Raw genomic sequence first — 24,259 nt, 5'->3', positions numbered from 1 at the left:
GTGTATAATATTATATTTTGACATTTATGTACACTATGGTGTGCTCACCACCAAAAGGTTAGTTGTCATCTGTCACCATATTGTTGACCCCTTTACTCATCTTGCCCTCCCTCCACCCCCTTCTCCTCTGGTAACCACTACTCTGTTCTCTGTATCTATTTGTTTCAGTTTGGTTTGTTCATTCATTTTGTTTTGCTTGTTTTTATATGCCACATATGAGTTAAATCATATGGTATTGGTCTTTCTCTATCTGATTTATTTCACTTAACATAATACCCACAAGGTCCATCCATGTTGTCCCAAATGCCAAGATTTCATCTTTTTATGGCTATTATTCCATTGTAAGTGTGTGTGTATCTTCTTTATCCATTCATCCATTAGTGGACACTTAGGCTGTCTCCATATCTTGTCTATTCTAAATAATGCTGTGATGAACACAGGGGTGCATATATCTTTTCAGATTAGTGTTTTTGTATTCCTTGGATAAATACCCACAAGGGGAATAGCTAGATCATATGATGGTTCTATTCTTAATTTTTTGAGGTATCTCCATCTCATTTACCATAGAGGCTGCACTAATTTACATTCCCACCAAAAGTGCACAAGGGTTCCACTTTCTTCACTTCCTCTCCAGCACTTGTTATTTCTTGTCTTTTTGATAATAGCTATTCTAATGGGTGTGAAGTGATATCACCCTGTGTTTTTAATTTACATTTCCCTGATAATTAGTGATGTTGAACATTTTTCACATGCTTGTTGGACATCTATATACCTTCTTTGGAAAAATATCTATTCAGTTTGTCTGCTCATTTTTTTATTGGATTGTTAGCTTTTCTGTTGTTGAGTTGCATGAATTCTTTATATATTTTGGATATTAAATACATGATTTGCAAATATCTTCTCCCATTTGGTAGGTTTTCATTTTGTTGATGTTTCCTTTGTTGTACAGAAGTTTTTTAGCTTGATAATAGTCCCATTTGTTTAGCTATGCTTTTGTCTCCTTGCCTGAGGAGACATATGCAGAAAGATATTGCTAAAACCAAAGTCAAAGTGAATACTGCCTATGTTTTCTTCTAGGAGTTTTATTGTTTCAGGTCTTACATTGGAGTCTCTAATCCATTTTGAGTTGATATCTATGTATGGTATAAGATAGTGGTCTAGTCTCATTCTTTTGCATGTGGCTATCCACAGAAACTAAATTTAGATGCTCTCCATCCTTTCATCACATTTTAAACTCATTCAGATTAATCTGCAAAACTTCATCAAGAGGTTTGAAGGTAGACAACTTTTTACTGTCTAGCTGATTTTTAAGAGTGATTAGGGCAGAGTTATAAATCAAATTACTGCAAAAAACGTCCGGGCTAGTCCATGTCAGTCACTTTCCTAAATTTCAAGGTTATTGACTGATCAACTTACCTTATGACTTTAAATTTGAAAGCCTCAAATTAGCAACAAGTTTTCATATGGTTCAAAGCAGTAGGGGTTTTACAGAATGATTCTGTTAAATTAACATTTTCCTCATTTGAAACACAGATGATTAAGATACATATTAATTTATTCAGAAAAGTCATACATTTTTTCAATGGAAAAAGTCTTCCCTTTTGTGCTCCCTAGGGCTATTTGTGTGCAAAATTTAACAAATATTGGTTCAAATCTTTTTTTTTTTCTGATTCAAAACTTCAGCATGAATGATGATTAGTTGGATGGCTACCCAGACAGTAATCTCCTCAAACATTTTTTAACCCACTTGTACGTTCTACATGAAGCAGCAGCTCAGTAAATGTTGAATGAACGAGTGGACAGATTCCACTTACACAGAAGACTGAATTCCTCTTTTAAGAATCTGAGGTTTAATTTTGTGGTCAAATGTTCAGAAATGTAAATAGAACTCAAAGTTCCATTTGACTTATAACATGACTTCTGTCCTCATCAGATGGTTAAAAAGGTTAGTTCTACCAGTGGCTTCAAAAAACATCAAAAGGTGTTAGCAGAAACATGATATTTATGGTATATATTTGATTGTTTCAAGAACTGAGTGAACAGGTATTACTTGTAAGGGCAATGAGGTGCCAGTTTCAATGATAAGGCCTGAACTGCAGGGGTTTCACACTCAGCCCTGCTACTTGTTAATTCTGGCTTAACTCATTATGCTTCCTGATGCTGCCACACAGCTCCTTATTTTGAGGTAACAGGTGATTTGACTACGCTTTTTTGTTTGTTTGTTTTTCTAATGTTACACAGAAAGCTAGAGTCAAAAATTTGTGTGTAGTCTGAGAATGATACTTTGGATATATTGTTATTTTTGATAAGCCCAGATTTACATGTTTACCTCGAACTGGAAAAAAATTGCTAACTAGAATTTCCCCCATAAAAGTAATTACTGACAATGTCTTCCTCCTTAACCACATGGACCTATATCAAGGCTGCTTATTTGTGCAAGATACCAAAGTTGTTACCACAGGACTATGCTATCAGAAGTAGATTTTCTGCCAGTGGGCTGGGCCAGCTTTTGCAAACTACAGGAAACCTGGGTTCATAAAATAACCTAAGGGACACTCCTGATCTAAACTCAAACAGAATGGGGTTAATACATAAATCCTTGCAGGAAGTTTGGACACTGAAAAGATCTGTCACTTAGGATGGTGATTCAGCTTAACAAATGAGGCAATGAGACTGATGGAATACGCCCTTTCCAAGGAAAGAGTTACAATGATTTCTATTGATACTATCAGTATTTCCACAGTCCTCTGTTTCCAGGAGGTTATATATAGTATCACAGAAGAACCCTGAGAACAGATAATCAAGCCTTTATAAAGAATCAGAGAAATATATTAAATGTCTCTTAACAAGGAGAATTGAACTTTTTTACTTATAATAACCATTATTATCATTATAGAATATTATATTGTTCTTAATATTTTATTATTAAATAAATAATTATTATCTGCAGGGAAGGCAGATTGGCATCACATAAGTGTTACGTCACTGAAAACTAATCAATACACACACACAAAAAAATGTGTTAAGGCTACACTAGGGAGTCTCACTTCTGATCTCAAGGTTATGCCAGTTTATCCCAATTTCTCAACAAAACTCTTTATCAAACTTATTGTATCTTATCCCTCACTGTATCAGAACTGTTTCAAAAGGGATCTTGTTAGTCATTTTCCTTAAAAAAAAAAACAACAGAGAAATCCAAGTCATGCCTTTTCTATGAAATCTTTGGAGGTTGCTATGACAAGGTTATTTGTAGCTCAGCCCACAATTCATATTCTTCAGCTTTTACCCAAAGTAACCTGGTTCTGCTTGCTAGGTATCATCTTCTAAGACTCCAAGAGATATTGCCAAAGTTTTCTCCAGAGACTGGGATTGGAAAAATGATGGCATTAGTAAATGCTGAACTTTAAAAAAATCATTTCTATTCTGAGCACCCTAACATAGTTATCTTCATTTTGCATAATACTTTTTTTTAAACAAGGATGTACATTTTTACATGGTTGCAATTATAGGAAACACAGGGTTTTGTGTTATTCCTTCACTATTTCCAATAACGAAAGCATTATTCATGTATTACGATTGGGGGATTATTTTCATGTTAAAGAATACATGATATTTAATGGATACAATCTACATTTAATTTAGTCGGATCCCTATTACTAGCTATTTGTCTTCATTTTTTTCCTTATGACAGACAGATTCACAAAAAACATTATTACGAATATTTTTTTTCCTCTACAGAATTGTTCCTTTAGAATGAGACAGGGGTTATGGTTTGTTTGGTTTGTGTCGACAGTATTTATAAAAGTGTAAATCTGAATGTGTTTAGGTGAGGCAAGTACAGTAACCTGTATTCCCCATTGCCTTCCCCCAGGCCAACATTGCACATTTAGATTACTTGCTTGACCCTCAAAGCATTTGAATTTTTGACTCCTGGATTACTGGGTCAAAGGTGTAAGTATCTTTATGACTTTCAATAACAATTATCATTTAACTCTTCTAAACCAGTTATACATGTATTTCAATGTCACCAACTTTCATTTATTGGAGTACTTTCCAAACGTTAGGTGCTGTATAGGCATTGGGGACACAATGATGAAGTAAGACAATGCACAGGGAGTTACAATGCAGTGTGAATTAATAGAGCTTAGAATAGGGTACTAAGGGAACCCATAAGAGGGGCAGAAACAAGTCTTCTCCAAATCGGGTCATTACATGGGGAAGTGGTGGCAAGTAGAAGAACGGAGGAAGGAGAGAACTCCAGGCAAAGAGAGTACCACATGCAATGGCCTGGAAAACATAATGCAAGCATATTTTAAGTATTATGAGGATGTAGAGGGTAAGGTTAGTGTTGAAAGACATAAATATATATTAAAAAGCATATACATATGTGATTTTATGACATAGTCATCATTAGGTATCATTTAATAATTTTTTGTCAAATTTATTAACTATATAAGCATGTTATACATGTAAACTAGATTTAATATGCATTGCATCTAAAAAAATCCAATTCCTGACGTAATCAGCAGAATGAAAAGTGACACAGAGATTAGAAAACTCCCCAGCACTTGAGAGAAGAGAGGTTTGTGCAGTTTGATGGCAGCACAGGCCCATGCGTAGGATAAGGGGAGGTGATGGAGCCACAGTGATAGGTTAGAACAGTTAAAGTGCCTGGAGGGCCAGGCCAAGGAGTTCACTTTGTATTAATTCAATGGTCAATGAAATTACATAACAATTTTAGAGGAAACAAAATTATAATTAAAACTGTAGAGGAAACACTAATTCCTTTCACTAAAGCAAAATTCAGAACATCCTGGTGTCAGCACTGGAAAACAATCTCCAGGTAATTGAAGCAGGAAAACCACATCCATTTAGGGGTTCTCTCATTTTCATTATGACTGCTACCACCATAACAGCCTCTAGGCTTCCATTCTAACACTTTTGTCCAGGTATGGAGCAATCAGAAACATCTTGCTTTGTTTCGCTTTAGTACAAATGATATAGAAAAGACATCAAAAGAATTTATTAAGTGATAAGAGAGAATAACTGGGAAACAGAGTGTGTATGAAATATATAAACAGTCTAGTCTACAAAGAACTACTTTATTCTTTATAGAACATTATTAGCCCATAGTCCATGTTATTCTACATTGGACACCAAGTATCTGTTAACCCTGTGAAATAATATGTAAGACATTATGTGCATTTATATAGTCTTTGTATAAAGGATGTGATGGAAGAGGACCTCTACGAATAGATAGAAAAGAAATTCTTGTAATTGTCTCTTATGCAAGCCAAAAGCGGATGGGGTAATTTGCCAGAAATAATACTATAAGGAATATAAGTAATTTGGTCCAAGTACACAGCTCTCTGGGTTGCAATATTCAAGAGTAAATTTTAGAATGTCTGGAAGCAGAGGTCTTACCCAGTGTTCAAGACATATGAGGTGTCTGAGAATTTCTCTGAAATCACACTGCACATCTTGTGTACATGCATGTGTGTGTGTATATTTCCTGGAGAGTCTTTAAAAGGCTCATAAGCTCTTTTATGGCACTTCTTCATTTCACTTCTGTGCTGGGCCTCCCCATTTATGAAAGCAGAAGTTTCAGCCTCTGAGACTTTGGGCACAAGTCAGCAGGTGGTGACAGTTTTCTCTTACAACACTGCATCTTTTAAGCATTCTTAAGAAAGCAAGCAGCCATCAGTAATGAACATCATTCAGGTGACGTTCCGTATGTATGAACTGTATTTGAGACTAAAAGATGGGGAAGAGATGGGAAGTGAGTAGACATGAGACTGTTATAGGGCTGAGGAGAAAAGTGGCAGAATCTAATTATGATGGGATGAGTGGGAATACACAAATGAGGATGGGCAGAGGATGCATATCTTGGTATTTGGTATATACCACAGGGTTTTTTTCACCAAGTTGTCATTCTGTGTTTGGAAAACAAAATGGGGGGAAAAATGAAATCAAAGAGTAAGTCAGTGCTTGGCATATAATAGGAATGTAATAAATTTTGGAAAGATTCACACTACCATGGTGAAACTTTTCGTATTAAACATATATTTAGTATTAAACATATATTCATTTGCAGAACAGACAATAGTTGGACTTTTATATTACTAATGCTTACAATATTTCAACTTCTGGTCATCTTATACAAGTTCATTAGACCACTGATCGTTGTTGCAATAGAGTTCTGAAAGTTTAATTTTGAGATGTGAATGAGAAATGAGGTCATGGCACAGATGAAGACAGGCAATGAAACTATAAAATTGGTAAGCTTGGTCTATGAGAACCTATATGAGCAAAGAATCTGAAAAAGAATAGATATATGTATATGTATAACTGAATCACTCTGCTGTACACGTAAAACTAACACACTGTAAATCAACTATACTTCAATAAAATTAATTATTTTAAAATTAATTAATTAAAATTAAAAAATGGTAAGCTTGGTGAACTGTAGTTGACCTCGTTCAGCAAAGTATAAGTGGGCACTGGTTCTGGAGGATACAGGAGTGGTTTGAATAGAGAGAGGGCCAACTTTACTTCCTAACAGTAAGTTAAAATTAGGGGAATACAGAGATTATAGAATAATAATCAGAAAGTGGCATAAATGTAAGAAGCAGGCTGGCTCTTCTTACACTAGAGAAAGAGAAAGCTAAATTTGTGGTGGAGATGGTAAGGGAATCATTTGAAACAATCGAGATTTCAGTTGAAGTGAAGAGGTCAGAAAATATTAAGGATAAATAAAGCTTAGTTTATTCATTAGGAACATGGAAGTTAGAGTTAGTAAAAACCAGTCTCAAAATGGTAATTCTCTAATTTGATAATTCTGAACTAATCAGAAAAAAATATGAACTATAGTGCACATTAAGTCAATGTTGAGGAATAATGATGTATTTATTTGAGTACAATTCAGTTGTTATTTTACAATGCTTTAACAGAAGTACACATTAAATACATAGAATTTTATATGTACTATATCTATAAGTATACTTTTTAGCATAGACTATTACAAAATTATCTAATCACTTAAAAGAAAATAGTATTTTCCTTCTCACAAAGTTCTGAAATTAAAGAAAAATATTATGAAGATATAAACTATTCACTGAAGTTTCTGAAATAATCAGAAAGCTTGAATCAAAGAGAGATTACATTTAAGAAGGATGTGTTATTGTTTAATTCAATGGTTAAAGAAATAGAAAAATTAAATGGGAACACTTTTCTGTTAAACTTTCCCCTCTGGCGGCTGGTATAAATAAGGGAGCTGGTATCGGACCCTCCATTTCCCTTGAACAGGTGTTAACTTCTTCCCAGAGTTTAACTTCACGGTTAAGAGCATGGCCTCTGGGCTCAAATCTTTTGTGCCTGAATCCTAGACATGTCACTTGTTAAGTGTGCAACTTTTGGCAAGTTTCTTACTTTCTCTAAGTCTCAATATTTACCTGTGTAATGTGGATAATATGTGTGAGGGTTAAATGCTACTGACAAACGGTAATTGGTGTACACTTAAGCGCTCAATAAATTTGGCTATCAGGAGGAGTTTGGACATAGAGGGAGATGGTAGATAGATTAGGAAGGGAAATGTGAGAATTCGTTTAGAATGAACAGTTTCGAGGAAGATAACAACTGAAGGGGGGGGTCTTCCTTCCCATTCAGCTGCTAGAAAAAGAGGTGTGTTTAACAGGACAGAGAAAACAGGTTGAAAACTGGTGGCCCTGTGGCCATTGGAGTAGGGGAAGCATGTTAGAAGTGTTTCACTCACAGACCGAAGAAGCTAAATACTACACATCCAACAGAGCTGTGGATATCTATTTAAGTATGTCTGTGGGTCTATCTGTACAAAGTTTCTCTTGAAAAGTCAGCAAGCGCTGTGAAGCTAGAGCTCCAATCCTCTCTGACAGTTGTTTAGGGGAGGGGCAGCAGCAGAGAAATCTCAGAGTGTAAGACAATCTACAAATACCTGCAGGGACATACATTACTACTTTCCACTTTCCTCCTGGTATCAGAGCTCTCAAAGTAGTTTATACCCTTTCATTGCCTTATTCATTCCCTTCATGCATCTTCCACAATCAGGCTTCTGTTTCACATTTTTTACTTCATTTTCCTCTGTAATGTTGTAATTACAAAAATGAAGTGAACTTGCCTCAATCCTCTTCCTTCTTGTCCTCAATGAACTATAAACTGGTAAATATATATCTTTCTCTTATCTAGAAATCCACCCTTTAGGGTGTGAAATCCTACAATGTGTAAGACAAAATTGTTCTCTTATAATTAACTGTGTATATATAAACCTTCGCATTCAGTATATACATTTATTATATTCAGTTGTTATTCATAATATATTTATTCATATATATAATATATATTATATATATTCATATAATATATTCATAATATATTTATTCATATATATATAATGAATGTGAATATCAACTTTGTCCCCTTAAATTTAAGCCCTCCAGGTAATAAATATTTTTGTCTTTATGACCTACATAGGTCTCGAACACATATTCTTCCTTTTTTTCTTTTTCTTTTCTTACAACCTTTTCAAAATGCAGTAACCATTCTTAGCCCAAGAATAGATTTGACCTGTAGGCCATAGTTTGCTTACTGATGCTTTAAAATAAATAACTCTGAATTTGAGAAAAATACAACAAAACTCAATATTATCAGTTATTGATGTTGGATATGGTACACTCTAATGCAAGTGAGTGACAACAAGTACTATGGTGAGAATATGCTTATCAGTTCCCAACAAATCTGAGGAGTGAAGGTAAGTTGTGTGAAAGGAAAACAGAAATGGAGTCATTATTGGTAGGGAGCGCTCTCTCAAATGGAGCCTCTGAGGAAGCCACTGCGGAAGTGACTTAGGCACATCTCAGCCGAGATGGAATCTGAACTTTGACTACCTATTGCTTTGACACAGGCATCCAGAGCATCTGCCCACGTTCCAGAAACTCAAGATACTTATCGGACCCTTACCCTAAAATAACTTGTGACAGAGAATCCCTTAAGGACAAATATTTCCTTTCCTGCATCAGAGTCAATCATAATGCCTGCCAGACAGCTTTAACAACCTTGTACCTTTCATCTTTATAAGTCCCTGACTCTTTCTCTTCCATAAAACATCTTTGGGTTTTACCTGAATCTGTGTGTCCAGGATTGCAATTATTAAGACCCCAAATACAACTTTGTTCTCTGCAGCCTCGATACTGATTATTGTTCGACAGTTGGGCCCCATAGTTTACGAATAAGGGAGACAAGTTCTTATCTCTTGGTTCATGCCTCTGATCTCCTCTTTTTTGTTCAAATTAAATGTTATTTCCTAAGAATGACTGCCTCCTTATATGGAGATAAAGTTCTAATTTTCACCTTAGACCTAGTCATGTGACCAAGGAATTACTTTATTCCTTGGTCACATGACAAAGGAATGAGAAAATATACTCATTTTCTCAATCTCTTATGGACTGCTTTCACTTTGATCTGGCAAAAATGTTACTGTTGAGAAAATTGTTTCTTTTGCCTGTTAATTTGATCCCCTCAACCTTTTCTTGTACATTTTCTATGCTACATTTAATCAATTTAAATTACTCACAGTTGATTTCCAGGCCTACCAATATACACTTCTGCCTTTCAATACTCACTCACCTTGTTTCTTTGCATTTCTCTTTTCTGTCATTTTTGCTCCAAATTGCTCATATTTAAAAAGTCCTCTTGCAATATCATGCATAATTCACATATGTGAGGAGGAACAGCTGTAAAATCTTTCTGCCAAGGCATACACTCATTCACAATGCCCAGTGGTTTCTCAGTTGTGTGTAGGATTTTTCTGCTGGGATGGGTCTTTTATCATCTTCAAACATTCATGACTCAGCCACACATACTAGCTTCACAGAGTCTTCCCAGCTATAAAGTTTAGAACAAGCTTCGAGTCCCAAGTATCTGCTATGGTCTGAATGTTTTATACATTGAATTCCTATGTTGAAATTCCTATGTTGAAACCCTAATGCCCAATGTGATAGTATTAGTAGGTGGACCTTTGGGAAGTGCTTGAGTCGTAACAGTGGAACCATCATGAATGAAATTAATGCCTTATAAAAGAGGCTCCAGAGAGATCCCCTGCCCTTTCTACCATGTGAGGACACAGGGAGTTGGTGTCAGCTTATGAACCAGGAAGAAGGTCCTCACCAGAAGGCAAACATGCTAGCACCTCAGTCTTGGACTTCCCAGCCTCCAGAACTGTGAGCAATAATTGCTGTTCTTATAATCTACCCAGTTGGTGGTATTTTGTTATAGCAACACGATTGGAGTAACATAGCATCTTTCTACCCTAGAGGAATAATTCCTAGACTAATTACCTAGTAAAATTTCTGCATTACCTCAACATACACCAAGTGATGCTGGATGAGGTGAAATCCAGAAACAAGGTTGCTGAAGAGTTTTGTCCTGATCTACTATCACATACTATCACATACCTCAGAGATACTACATATTTACTCGTGTTAGGAGCTTCACATGGCAGTGGTTTTCTTCATGGCAGTGTGAACACCAGCATCACTGCTACTTGCTACTCCTAAAGAAGCTTGAATGCCTCACTCCTCTTCCTTGTTTGAGAGCTATTCCAGTTTTCACTTGGCTGATCTTCAAGCTACGTATCATAAGTGCCCATTCTCTTGATTTTCAGGAACACTCATTACTATTATATCCCTCAGGGCAAGTTTAGAAGTTTAAAGCAATGAAGGGTAGCTTCTTATGATAAGAAAAAAGAATAAGGTGGATTGTTGTTCATTTATTGATCATTTATGAGTAGCTGTCATATGCCAGGCATTGGGGCATTGTGCTTTTGATGTCAGAAGCAGTCCCTGCTTTCAAGTGGTCTCTGGTAAAGCTGGGAGGGGTTTCAACTGGACAGAATAGTATAACATAATGAGTAGATATGTGCCAGGATAGGGTGCCAGGGTGGGAAGGAGGACACAGAGAAAGAACGAGTTTATCATGAAATATTTTTGAAGAACAGGACACCTGATTTGTGTTTTGAAGGAAATGTAGAAGTGTGAAAGACAACAAAAAGGTTTCAGAAATGAACATTCTAGGCAGAGGCTACAGCAAGATTTAAAAAGTAAGAGGGCACAAACCACAGAGCTGATCTCCCTGTGCTATGTGGCTGCTTCCCACTAGCTATCTATTTCACATTTGGTAGTGAGTGTATATATGTCCTGTGACCACCTAGAGGGGTGGGATAGGGAGGGTGGGAGGGAGACGCAAGAGGGAAGAGATATGGGGATATATGCATATGTATAGCTGATTCACTTTGTTATAAAGCAGAAACTAACACACCATTGTAAACCAATTATACTCCAATAAAGATGTTAAAAAAATAAAATTAAATTTTAAAAAAGACAAGAGGGCATAAAGAGCAATGGTGGTTCTAAAGAACTGCCAATAGGTAAGTATGACTGGAGTATAAGATCATTTGAGCAAGTAATGCAAAAGATACCAAAATTTGCACTGGATAATCTAACGTAAGGATATATCACCTTTCTCTTTTTCACTCTAGAAATATTTACTGAGCGACTCTTATGTGTCAATGATGGTTGTAGGTTCTGCAGGGAAAAAACCATGACTCTACCTGCACGGAATTTGCATTCTACCTAGGGAAGAGACAGAAAATAAACCAATACCAAAATACTGATGTATTGTTTGGCAGATGGGAACAAACATATGGAGAAAAATATATCAGAGATGGAATAGAGCATGTGTAGGTTAATGTGTGCACCTGCATGGGGATGCACAACAGTTGTTTTTTATAGGATGATCAAGGTCTCACCGATGTGGTGACATTTGACCAGAAACTGGAAGGTAGTCATATCCTATCTATTCTCATAACCTCTAGTATCATATTCTATTTATATGTGTATGGACTACTTTTCTAGAACATTTCCAGAAGATGAAATCGTAAATGCAAGGGCCTTTGGATGGGAGAACATTGAGTGTTGAAAGTACAAGGTAAGAGGCTGGTGTTGCTGGTGTGGAAAGAGTGAGAAGAGCAGTGGATAAACTGGAGAGCTGGTGGTGGTGAAGGGGGTGCAGAATAGATAGGGCTTTTTAGAGTCTCTTTAAGTACTTGTTCCCTTGTGGCTCCCCACCTCTTAGACAGAATCAAGGAAATGTCTAGCCCCAGGCAGTGGAGAATAGGCATTTGGGAGTTTTCACTAAAGAGTTAAGCTTAAAAGCCTAAAATCTTTATGGACAGAGAGAAATTTTGCTAAATTTCTTCTTTACTACATCAGAGAAATAGATGGATAAATCCAAAGAATTTTCCACAAAGGGAAATCACCATCAGGATTTGCATTTTTGTTTTGTCTTGTTTTTTAACAAGAGGGAAGGGAAATTACTGTTACTATTTTGAATCTGAGAAAGACTGGGGTAAAGAGAGGTTAAATGGCTCATTCACTGCAAAGCTGGGCTTAAGAGTAGGACAGTCAAGAGTGTTCTACGTGATGCCCTCGGCCAATCACTTACTCAGAGGAGGGCCAATTACTTTTTTTCTTAATTAAATTAAATGAATTTATTTATTTATACAGCAAGTTCTTATTAGTTATCTATTTTATACATATTACTGTATACATGTCAATCCCAATCTCCCAATTCATCCCACCACCACCACCCTTGCCCTGCTTTCCCCCGGTGGTGTCCATACGTTTCTTCTCTACATCTATGTCTCTATTTCTGCCTTGAAAACCGGTTCATCTGTAACATTTTTCTAGATTCTACATATATGTGTTAATATACGATATTTGTTTTTCTCTTTCTGACTTACTTCACTCTGTATGACAGTCTCTAGGTCCATCCACGTCTCTACAAATGACCCAAGTTCATTCCATTTTATGTATGTACTACGTCTTTTTTATCCATTCGTCTGTCAATGGGCATTTACGTTGCTTCCGTGACCTGGCTATTGTAAATAGTGCTGCAATGAACATTGGGGTGCATGTGTCTTTTTGAATTATGGTTTTCTCTGGGTATGTGCCAGTAGTGGGATTGCTGGGTCATATGTTAATTCTACTTTAGTTTTTTAAGGAACCTCCATACTGTTCTCCATAGTGGTTGTATCAATTTACATTCCCACCAACAGTGCAAGAGGGTTCCCTTTTCTCCACACCCTCTCCAACATTTGTTGCTTGTAGATTTTCTGATGATGCCCATTCTAATTGGTGTGACTTTCAATACGCTTCCCTGGGGCACTAGTGATGATCTTCCCAATAGCTTGGGCAGCTTGGTGAAGAAGATCAGAGGCTGACTTCATTCAGCTTTTCATAGCTCTCCATCTTTCTACTTCCTAAATTCCCATTCCTTTTACTTGAGCAGTGGTTCATCAAATAAGTAACAGCAGCAGAAGTTTCTCCTAGAAACTTGTTGGAAATGCAAATTCCCAGCTGAGGCTCCGGAAATCATTGTTTTGACAAGCCTTCTGATTCTCGCTAAAGCTTCAGACCCATTGCTCTCCTGATCTGAGACAGAGGGAGAGGGGGAAAGATAGAGAAAGCCCAGGAAAGAATGCTGGAAAGTAAATTCAGATAGCTTTTTACATGGGGCTTTTACTGTGGTAACTTACAAATGGTTGAAAAACACCCACAAATTGAAACATGTAGCTACTTTAAGGACTCTAGCAGAAATCAATCTTATTCCCCATCTATTACTTAATAGGTCATTTCCTCATAGGGATGACTAACAACAATTCAACAGAAAATGCTTTTTATATTTAAATAACACTTTCTGTTCCAAGATGTCAAAATGTTTGACAAGTGGTCAAAATGCAGCTCACTAATATTCTCAACCCCATGGTAGTAAATAACCCACCTCTACCATCACTGCTGTTTACTGGTGATTTCTTGTCTGGGGAAGTTGAAGCGCCTTCGCTATCTCTGTAGAAAGTCAATGACTAAAGGAGGAAACGTCCTTCATCCTGGTTCCCATAGGAAACCAAATTGATAAATTACTCAGTGACTTCTATTATTGCATCTCAAGGATAGTTAACAATGCTCATCAAGGAAAAATCCCAAAGAACATTCTTGCCCTATCTCTGATTAAGCCTGATTTTGGAAAATCATCTGGCTCTATCTACATTTAATTACAATATGAATGCTACTTAATTCCCTATTACTTCTGATTACACAGGATCAATGCCACTTGAAGAGTAAGAAGCAAAGATTCACTACATTGGGGTCTCCTTGACAGCCAAGCCTGTGTCTTAGTCATTTTGACTCCCTAGTGACCAGCCTGGTATCTGGAATAGTATATGCGATCAGTAATTATTTCTTGAATGTATGATGTATGAATGAGTCAAGATATTTTTAGAGTTGGAGTCATGGATCAAGAGGAGACAACGTGGTTTAAAAAAAAAACTACTGGGGTGGGATAGGGAGGGTGGGAGGGAGGGAGACGCAACAGGGAAGACATATGGGAACATATGTTTATGTATGACTGATTCATTTTGTTATAAAGCAGAAACTAACACACCATTGTAAGCAATTATACCCCAATAAAGATGTTAAAAAAAAAAAAAAAAAAAAACTACTACATTCTCAGAAGCCGGTGCTGCAATGAATGCTAATAACCACCTGACAATATCCTCTGTCATTGCAAATAATGTGATACCAACATCTACTAATCAATGAAAAAAAGACTTTCAGAATTCAAATTTGGATAGGATTTTGAGCTGGGGATTCCTCTCACCCACCTTTTCCTATGATAAAACTTGGAACTGTAGTGTCAACAGATAATATGCCAGTTTTTCATTTAAAATTGGAAAATATAATTTCGGAAGCATGAAATAAAACTGATGGGCAATTATCAGAATTTCCATCAATGTAAAAGCTTAATTTCTAAAATGCTGAAGGTTAGTTTATCAAAATACTGAAATTGCCTCATATCATAAGTCAAAGCACCCTCTCTTTACTAAAATAAGGAGCTATAAAGTTGCACAATTACTGTCAATAATTTTTTTACTTGGTTTGAAAAAAGTTGCTTGTTTTAAATAAAACAAAGTTCAACTGAAGTGACTATATATCATCAGTCTTGTAAAACTCCTTGTGTTAGACTTCTTCTGTCCCCAAGATGCCAACCATGCATATTAAACTGACTCTTGTTTTTTGCGTATGATTTCTGTACATCTTTCCTCTTTGAATTTTAATGTTAAGTACCCTTTCTTAGAGTGTGGATTGTAACCACTCTGTTTAAAACTCTATCACCAGTACCTAGAACAGTGCCTGCCACATAAGAAACACTTAATAAAGTTTCTAAATTATCTTGATTAAAATCCGTACTCATCCTAGCTTTAAGCACATGAAGACAGAAATAGGTTCCAACTGCATAAGAACACGTGAATAATCGAGAGTAAATGTTAACTAAAAGTACAAATTATCTGTTGATTAAAATACAGAACATGTCTGAGATTTGGAATTACTTCCTAATAACCCTGAGTCAGAGCTGTGGTAAAGGCTTACTGGGGGCATGTTACCATTTTCTGAGTACATACTCAGAAAAGGAAGAAGTTGATGAGAGAGCATGCAAGATTTTCCAGGCTCAAAATGGAACTTGACTCATCTGCATGGAAACATCCAGCGAAACACAGAAGAGCTCACTCTTCTGCTGGATTAAGCTCACCCTGGTGAATGGAATGGAACAGAAACAAGAGACTGAGGTCTAGGTTTTGAGGATCTTCACTCCACTTACCTGCTTTCACAGAACCAGGCAACGGACAAGAAGAAATGTGGAACTGTTGCTGTGTACCTCTAAACAAATACAGTCACCCTATGTAATAGAATGTGTCATAAATCTGACCAATCAGAATAATTCCTCCTTTCTTGGTGGTGTAGCTCTAATAGAAATGGACAGAGCTGGGCTCTCAGGGTGGGAAGGGGGGGGGTTTCCTTCTGTTACAGGCTCTAAACTTTCTTCAATTTTCCTATGATTTAAGCCTAACTAAAATTTATGGACTTTTGAAAAAGAGTAGGTACTAAAATTAAATAAGCCGAGAGTGTTGAGGATGAAAAAAATGATAACAAATTTAAGAAAATGTAGAATTATTACTATGAGAATTACCAGAACTGTGTTTGTTCCAAATATGAGCCTGATATAGCATTTTAATTGTGAATAGAATTAAACAGAAATTCACTTGCTGTCTCCATCTGATAATATTACCAGAGACTTCCCTTAAGGAAATTTAAAATTATTTATTCCAGGTAAATCTCTACAAGTCCTTAATTTCAACCTTATTATAAGAAATAACACACAGTATCAACAAACTGGCAGAATTTTGACAATTCTCCTGCCTCCCTCCATTCCACCTTCTTTTCCTCTTTCCTTCCCTCCCTTTCCCTCCTCTTCCCTCACTCCCTTTCTTTCCACAAAGCAAGTAAATGGGTATATAGCAAATAGTAGGGATCACACGCTTTCATTACAGGGGTTGGGAATGTGGACTCTCACAAAAACAGACTTGATTTTAAATATTGTATTTGTGCCTTACTAGCTGTGTGACCATGAATAATTTAATCATTCTGTGCCTCAGTTTGTCCGGCTGTAAAATAGGTGCAAAGAGTACCTACATCTTAGGATTGTTGTGAGGGGGGATTCCAATTGGTTTTAAAACAGTATTTAGCACAGAGGAAGCATAATAATTATTATTTTTCACTTCTCTGAATATATAAAACATTTAGTATTGGGATTCATAGTCTCAAAATCTAACACTCACTGATGTGAATATCTGATTAGCTAAATGAAGAAAAAATTGTTATAGTAATTATTTCTTTAGTTTCTCGTTTTGTTTTTTTAACTGAAAACCAGAATCACAATTTCTTGGTATTATCTGTTATCAATGAACAGTAATAAGACTATAATATTATTTTTGATAAGGCACTGAATATTTGAAATGAAGAAAACTAAGAAATAGTAGTAAATAAACCTTTTCTTTTACTAATCCCAAGTGAAAGATGAAATTAATGATGATATATATGTGAAAACTCTGGAGAAGTCATACAGAAAGAACCTCCACTACTTGAGACACACTTGAAATTCAAATGACACTAAATGACTAATTCGTAAATCAAGAACCCTTCACTAAAATTAAAAACACAAATGCTTTCTTTTTCTTGATTTCTTGTAGGAAGTGAAAGAGTACTCGGTAGGTGTCAGACTATTTTAAAAAGCAGGTTATAGAAATGATATTTCAGGAGTGTAAAAATACTAAGGCAGATCTCATAAATGATTGGTATATTATTTAATTCAGGTTAGCATCAGAATTGTCAATGTTTGTTTATTAAGCAATGCAACCCTTTAGGTAGGAAGCATGGTTCTTTGGAGTAGTTGATAGACACAAAATACACAAACTGGAACATGGTGAAAAAACAGACAGTATAGATATTTTAAAATTAAACCTAGGAATTAATTAACATGGCCATTTCTTTGGGTTGAAGAAAGAAATTCATATAGATTTTCCTGGTTCAGGCTCCAGTGAGGACTATAGGCAAATTTGTAACTAAAGCAAGATTCAGACCTATTTCCATTTTTGTGCTTACCTCTTAAATATGTCCAGTTCCTACAGCATAGAGGAAAGCACTAGATTGGCCATGGCATGAAACAGGTTAGAATTCTGGCCCTGCCACTTAATAACTGTGCACGGCTTAAATGGGCAATTTGCTAAACTTCATGAATTTCAATTCCCACCCTCAAACTCCCCACCCTGGGCAAAATGAGTATAATCCTTTTTCTACCAACTCTAGAGAGTTAGGATGGTCTGAGGAGAAAATGTATACAAAAATGCTTTGAAAATTATTTAATGCTTTAAAAATATTATTTATCATTATTATTTCAAGATGGGAAAACTCCCCCTCCTCTAATATATTCAGTTTTTTATGGCCAGCTAGATCTTCCAGAAAGCTACATAAAACCTGAATATTTTAACAACACTCGGCAATGTTTAGATGTTAAAAAAAAAATTATCCAAACTGGCACATTTCTTCTTAAACAGTTCTAAAAGTAGTACATACATATTGCAATGAATTTGGGAATACAGAATAAGAACAGGAGAAAGTAAAGGTCACCCTGATCTGACTCTCTTATTTCTTGAGTTAACCATTGATAAGTAATTTTTAAATTTTCTTTGGGTCTTTTTTCTCTATGTGTGTGATATTCAAAACCAAGTTGTGAATATGCTGTATTTATTATTTAACGTTCTTCTCTTCTCACTTGACATTTTACAAAAAACAATTTTAATTTGTTAGTTTCTGTATTGTTTCCGATTCTAAGCATCATAAAATACTTAATAGTGAAGGTTACCTATGAGCTATTATGTAAAAAGTAGTTCAGCATATATAACCTAAATAAATATATTAGAAATTCATATGCTTGAAAGCAGTGATCCCCAACAGTTCTGGAGCTAGGGGCCGGTTTCGTGGAAGACAATTTTTCCACCAACAGGGTGAGCGGGGGAGGATAGTTGGTTCAGGCTGTAATGCCAGCGATGGCGAACCATGGGGAGCAGCAAATGAAACTTTGCTAGCTCGCCCGCTGCCCACCTCCTGCTGGTCGGCCGGGTTCCTAACACAGCCAGGGGGTTGTGGACCCCTGCTTTAAAGGATATCCCTATGTTTTTATGTGATTGACCATTTCAAAAGTTTCATAGACAATTCCAATATTTATATTTAATTAAAGACCATGAAACTTTTTTTAATATTTTAAAATATTTTTAGTATTTTTAAATTTTAAATAAAATTTTTTTAGTATTTTTAAATAGTATTTTAAATTTTAAAATAAAAATATTTTAGTATTTTTAAATAAATAGTTAAAGCTTACTTCATTTAAAAGCTGATAACAAACCTATAGAACACTTCCTTCTGCTTAAGTGAGGTGTTAGATAAAAAATGCACTATAGAAATATAGATTATACTTGAGTTTAAATAAAAATCTGAATAAATACTATAGAATTGTTATCTCCCCTTTATTCTGTTAATAATTGGTAATAGGAATATTATGGAGAATGATTGAAGCTTGATAGTCATATGTCAATTACCAAGATCACATTTGTGTGGTGCAATGAATTTGCAAAGGTAGACTATCAAATATATTTTATTGTCAAAGGTGGTCTGCCAACTGGCAAGTCATTTCATAAGTTATGCTCTAAAATATATCATTTACTGATACCCAAGAGACATCTCAGCATGTCATTAATAGTGCAGAAAGCCAGGGATATTTTTGTCTTTATAATTAATTTGAGACAGCAGCTAATAAAAACCAGAATAATAACACTAATAACCTTCAAATTCATTTTGACCCTAAGCTATAGCAATCTCAACAGAAGTTAGTATGTTTACATACCAAATTAAAATTCCTAAACTAGTATTACAATTGATGCAGTGTTTTTTATGAAATACTACCTGTATAATATTTCATTAAAATAATAAACTGAGAACAATATAGAAATGTCATAAATATTTGTGTCCTACAAAGGATTTAGAGGGAATTTCTGGTAGTATAAATTAATACATGATTAATCATATTACTTTTATTTATATAGCATCCAAACATACACATCCGTAATCTTATATGCCTTTACCATCAAAAGAAATATATTCCAGAATTAATTTTAAAAACACTGCTTTTACTGTGCTTATGTTTTCTAGTTGAGAAGTCTGGACTTTAAGCATTTTTAAATTATAGAACTAATCAGAAAGCAGGAGGAAACCAACAATACAACTGATGGCATTTGTTAATATAAGCCTTTGTGTAAAATTGTTATGAAACTAAGAATGGAAAAAGAATAGAATTATTAATCAACAAATGGCTATTTTAAAAAATCTAGTTAATAGTATACTACCTGGGTTATTCTCTTACTTGAAAAAATTACAGTATATTAGGTTGTCCTCATTTGGAACTATGTAGCTGCCACACTCATGTTTCTAGTTTTACTAGAAGAGTGCATTTTTTTGGTATAAGCGTAAGAAAACAAAAAAAACTGGAAAGTTCCATAGGGCAGTTTCCTTCCTCCCTCTCTCCAACAGAAAAAATAAGAAATACTGTACCTAACCAACAGATCTGATGATTCCAAAAGGGAAAAGTCTCTATTCTGAGACACAATTCAAGTCAGAACATTCCAAATTAGGATTTTGTAAGACACTGGAAAATTATGGCATGAAAAATAGAAGACTATTTCTAATGCACTATAAAATGTATTCCTCAAAGCAAAAGAGCTAATGGAAGGCCAGAGCACTTAATGGATAAAATATAATCAAATGAAACAGAAGCATGTTCCAAGCTGAAAGGCAACAATATCACTATTCTCACATAATTGGATAGTAGTTATAACCCAGTAAGATCAGGTTTAAAAACATTTAAATATATATAAATACACATATGTATAAATCACATATATAGTGCCTGAAGTAAATACATATTCGTATTCATATATTAAAGAATCACTTTGAAATTTTAAAAATATTTTTTTAACTATTGGAAAATAAACACCTAGTGAAAAACTAAGTTTTCTTTGCAAAAGTTGATTCTGGAAACACAGATTCTTCAAATGCTTCTCCAAGAACTTGTCTGTTTATTTTAAATATAATCAAATAAAAAAATAAAAGTAAATAAATATAATCAAATATTTGAAATAGAAGGCAAATGTTCATGAAAACAGACATATATACATGCATATATATGCATATATATATTTACACACATAATTGGCTAAATATAATTAATACATATAATACACATAAAGTACAGATCTTCCTTAACTTACTCTGGCATTGCATCCTGATAAACCCAACATCAATTGAAAATATCATAAATTGTAAATGCTTATACTACACCCAATCTACCAACCGTCATAGTTTAGCCTAGTCTACCTTAAAGGTGCTCAGGACACTCACATTAGCCTAAAGTTGGGCAAAATCATCTAACATAAAGCCTATTTTATAATAATCTGTTGACTATCTCATTTGTTTTATTGAATACTGTACTGAAAGTGAAAACCAGAACGGCTGTTAAGTGTGTCAGTTGTGATCCAGTCGCTAAGTGGGAGGCGTGGCTTGCTGCTGCTGCCCAGCATCACAAGAGAGCATCATGCTGCTTATCAGTAGTCTGGGAAAAGTATAGTTTCTACTCTAAATTCGAAGTATACTTTGAAAAAATTCAAACTATACTTTCTACTAAACGAGTATCACTTTCGCACCATGGTAAAGATGAAAAATCGGTAAGTCGAACCGTTGTAATTCGGGGAATGTCTGTATATAAATTTTTGCATAATATACGTGTATGCACATGTATATTTAAAACAGGAATTTAGACTGTTTGCTACAACTCATCTTAGAAGCAGACTATGCCCAAAATCTATGCCTCAAGCCTTTGGTGAATAGCTAATGAATTCAGTATTCAAACAGGGATTAAAAATATTGATTTGGAAATTCAGGACAAACTTACTACTAAAAATGTTTTACACTTTTTACTTAAAAGAACATAGTTAGGTACACATGATTAGACTCTACCAACTGAAATAAATTATTGCCGATTTGGCTAGAGTTGTTGATTACCACAAAATTCTCTCTTGTGGACAACTATGGCTTACATATTAAATGGAAGGCTCTAGGCAGTTTTTGTACTTTTTTCCTTAGACCTAAATGGTCCACATAATGATAAAAAGTCAAATAAGAAAAAAATGTAAAATTATGTGCTTTTAAAGCCCAACAAAATGGTTATCATACTAAAGCTCCTCTGTATACTAACAGTGTAGTTTTTAGAGGCAGGTGTTTCTGGTACTAAAGTTTTCACGTTAATTGAGGCTCTATTTTTGCTTTCAGTTTAAAGGTGTTGCTAGTGATTGAATCTACTCAGTAGTGCACATTTATGAATAAGACTCTGAATATTAATATTCTTACATGTACTCTCTAAATTCATTGAGATTCAGTAAAATAGAAAGATATCATATACCAAGAAGATTCCTTTGTATATGGTGTACAATGGAGTAACAGATTAATTTTCCTTTTTGGACAACTTAATGATATTGATTAACATTAAAAAACTTCAACAGTTACACATGAAAAAAAAAGATTGGGGTACAAGGCAGATAATTAGTAGTATTACCTTCAAAGGCTTTTGTTAGAGGAAGTGAATGTTAACGACTCTTTATAAATTAAAGTTGCCCTCTCCCAGGAACTTCAACACTGTATCAGAAAAAAATAAAATAAAATTGTCAACTATTGCTTTTAAGAAAGGGAACAATTCCCATTTTCTATAACATTACTTCTGAAATCAACACCCTAATTCAACAACCTTCATATCATTTCTGATAATGAGTCAGTGAAAAGAGTGATTAGACAAATGGTACAATTCAGAAAGAAAATAAGACGCAGAAAGAAATTCAGAAAGAAAATAAGATGCCAACTGAGTTTTCCCAGGTCATCCAATCAACTCCTTGCAGAGTTAAAAATAGAAGCTAAGACTAATTCCCACAGCTACTGCCAGATCAGAGCCTGACAACTTTGCATTGTGGTAGCTTCAACCTCTCCTGCTACTGGGATTACCTGCATTGAGACATCTTCCTATGAGGTTCAGTCATTTCAAGGTTTGGTTTAAAATGGAGAGGGGTAGGAAAAGGTTCATAATTTTAGGGAAAATCTGTGGTAATGAGATCTCATTGTAAACTGCTCACGAGAATTAGAAAGATAAAAATTGGAAATATTTACTAACCCTTACTATGTCTCAAACACTGCAGTAAGTTCCCTTTTATGTTATCTTCTTTCATCTTCGCAACAACCCTGTGATTTCCCTGTTTTAAATATCCAGAAACAATTCACAGTGGTTAAGTAACTTACCCTAAGTCATAGAGATAGAAAACAATAGAGGTAGGATTCAAACTAGGTGAGGTTCAAAGTTCAAATTCACTTCCTGAAAAACATGATTAGAACATAAATGGTAGCCAAAACTCCCCAAAATAAATTTAAAAATTAAAAGAAAGAGAGAAAGGAGGCGGGGAGGGCCTAGTGATCTGCATACCTTAAAAATAATGTTTAGAACTTTTTGATTGATCTTAAAAATGACCAAAAGCTAGCTGCCTTGGAGCTCTAAGAATAAAATTATTAACAAACTAAACAAAAAACATTGATTTTTATACTCACTCACTTTGAGATCAACCCAATTGCTTTCCTTTCATAACACTGTACTGCCATTTGATTTCATTTTCTAGTATATTTATTACGGGATAATTTAAAGACAAGTATTTTGCCTAACAGGTTAATGATTTTTTTTTCTTCTAAACGATGACCAAATGCCAATCCTCCTCCCCTTATTCAATGGACTAATTAGTGTCAGATCATTTTAGTGTCATATTTAATTTCTGTGGTGAAATAGTGATTTCACAAACCCTGTGAAGATGTTACACATCCACTCTAATATGCATGCAGGTGGAAAAAATTTTCAACTGATGTAGATTTTGCTTTCTCTATGATTGTATTCTTCACAATCAATGAGATAGAAAAAGACATAGAGATAAGAGAACTGTTGCCTAATATTTTCTTATTAAAATCTGTATCTTGGGCTTCACTGGTGGCGCAGTGGTTAAGAATCCGCCTGCCAATGCAGGAGACACGGGTTCGAACCCTGGTCTGGGAAGATCCCACATGCCACAAAGCAACTAAGCCCATGCGCCGCAACTACTGAGCCTACACTCTAGAGCCCGCGAGCCACAACTACTGAGCCCGTGCACCGAAACTACTGAAGCCGGCATGCCCTAGAGCCTGTGCTCTGCAACAAGAGAAGACACCGCAATGAGAAGCCTGCGCGCCACAACGAAGAGTAGCCCCCGCTCCCCGCAACTAGACAAAGCCCATGCACAGCAACGAAGAAACAACGCCGCCAGAAATAAATAAATAAATAAATAAATAACTTAAAAAAAATAAAATCTGTATCTTGCATTTTCAATTTTCTAAAAGTTCAAATCCATTGTGGTTGAAAAAATAAGAGTAATATCATATGTTTTCTTGTCCTGGGTAAATGGACTGTGCTTGGTTGAGTGTCTTTTTTTTTAGTGCCAAAATTTCTTTTTTATTATTTTTATATCTACTAGTACTTATTTGAATTCTACTCACTGTTGTTGTTGTTTTTCATCTTTATTGGAATACAATTGCTTTACAATGGTGTGTTAGTTTCTGCTTTATAACAAAGTGGATCAGTTATACATATACATATGTTCCCATATCTC

At 35.1% G+C, this 24,259-nt stretch overlaps 1 long non-coding RNA gene across 2 annotated transcripts in view; it reads right to left on the bottom strand.

Annotated features, from left to right (window-relative positions):
- The window catches only part of LOC125961834 (uncharacterized), a 92,371-nt gene extending 68,314 nt beyond the window's left edge, over positions 1-24,057 (bottom strand). For both annotated transcript variants that reach the window (XR_007472901.1, XR_007472900.1), the window contains exon 1: positions 22,144-24,057. This is a non-coding gene — a long non-coding RNA (uncharacterized LOC125961834). The remainder of the gene's footprint in view (positions 1-22,143) is intronic.
- Between the last annotated feature and the right edge of the window lie 202 nt (positions 24,058-24,259).

The sequence above is a fragment of the Orcinus orca genome, chromosome 17 (genome assembly GCF_937001465.1).
Source record: "Orcinus orca chromosome 17, mOrcOrc1.1, whole genome shotgun sequence".
In the NCBI taxonomy this organism is placed as follows: Eukaryota; Metazoa; Chordata; class Mammalia; order Artiodactyla; family Delphinidae; genus Orcinus; species Orcinus orca.
The sequence above is the reverse complement of the archived record's forward strand: the minus strand, read 5'-3'. Positions and strand labels throughout refer to the sequence as shown.